Below are 1,618 nucleotides of genomic sequence, written 5' to 3'. Positions count from 1 at the left end.
GGGTTGAATATTTAAATGATATTTCAACTCTATAAGGCCCCAGGTTTTATCTTCTGTAATGTATATTATCCTATGACTGCAGGAGATCAGAGACTCCTTCAAAGCTATCGTAACGGATTTAGGAAAAATATATTTTCTATTGTTTTCTCTCTGCAGGAGATCAGAGACTCCTTCAAAACTGCTATAATGGATTTTTAAAATATATGCATTCCATTTGTTTTTCTTCTGAGTTGGACAACAGAAGCTTTCAATGTATCTTTCTCCCTGTGTATAATTGCTCACATTTTCAACATCAGCTCTGGTGTAGCATTTTTCGTAATCAGTTAGTAATAGCCATTTGACTTCCCAGCACCTTGCTCTCTACCTGCATTTCATCCATTACCACTGGTGGTAATTTTCATGGTCATAATACCTCCTCAAGGTACAGACTTCCAATACCCCATTTCCCTTTAGCAAGATAATACCACAAACCTACTTTAAAGGTCTGTTTTTTGGGGACAGCTTCCTTAACCAGTTACTGTACAAGTCAGATACGAAGAAAGTGAGGGCACACTTAAACGGAATAATTTGGGGAAGTATAATAAAGCGACTATTCATAAATGTGTGAGCAGTAAGCGAAGATGAAGTCTTCTGAGATAGCAACACAGGGTGGATTTATTGCTACTACGCTAGATGAAGCAAGTAGACAATAGATACTGCAGACCAAAAGACCTACCTGTATCAGAGGGCCATGCAACATGAGCCATGACTTTCAATAGTAGCACACAGCTAATCATCAGTGACAGAAGCAGGAAGGAGATAGGAAATACCAACCCAGACTCAAATCTTCTACTTTTAAAACCCAGACTTAAAACTCTTCCCACTATTTATTCATTAATCAGAGAAACATGGTAGATGTTGGAAAGCAATGAAGTCAATTGATGTAGTCAAAAATGTTTAGGCTCCTGAGGCACAGAGCATAATAAAGACTACTAACACACACACACACACACACAATACTTTCATTTACTCAATTTAAGTTGAATAAATTATACCTGGGACAGACTGCTGTTTTGATAGAGACCAAAATGAATTACGAACAACTTTTGCCCTACATTGCAATGAAGGAATACAGAATAAATATGTGCATAAAAGCAAAGCATATAAAAGTTGATATGCATGTATAAAGAAAAAAATAATTAATTTTGAGTGAAAAGTAGGAAGACTTCATAGAGTTGGCTCTAAAAGGATTTATAGGAATTCACTATGTGGAAGACCAAAGAAGAGGCCATTGTACACAGAGGAAATAGCACGGATAAAGGTAGGGAGGTGTAAAATGTGTGACAGGGAATAGTGGGTAGTTCGATGTGGTGAAATTTTAAAATATGTAAGTGGGAATAACTGGGAATACGATTGAAATAGGCCAATATCTTCTTAAGAAGTTTCTTTAAAAAATATATTAAGGAGCTTAAATTTTACCTTTCAGGCAATAAGAAAACAGTGAAGTTTACTAAGCAACATCTGTGTCTGGGAATTTTATTTAGACTTTCTCTGAAATGTTACTTTTACTAAATCTCAGTGCCTACCTTTGGAATCTCTAAACTAAGCAACTGGATGCTACACAAAAATTACATGAACT

Source organism: Pteropus vampyrus, unplaced genomic scaffold, assembly GCF_000151845.1.
Source record: "Pteropus vampyrus isolate Shadow unplaced genomic scaffold, Pvam_2.0 Scaffold84, whole genome shotgun sequence".
NCBI lineage: Eukaryota > Metazoa > Chordata > Mammalia > Chiroptera > Pteropodidae > Pteropus > Pteropus vampyrus.
This window is presented reverse-complemented; position numbering follows the sequence as displayed.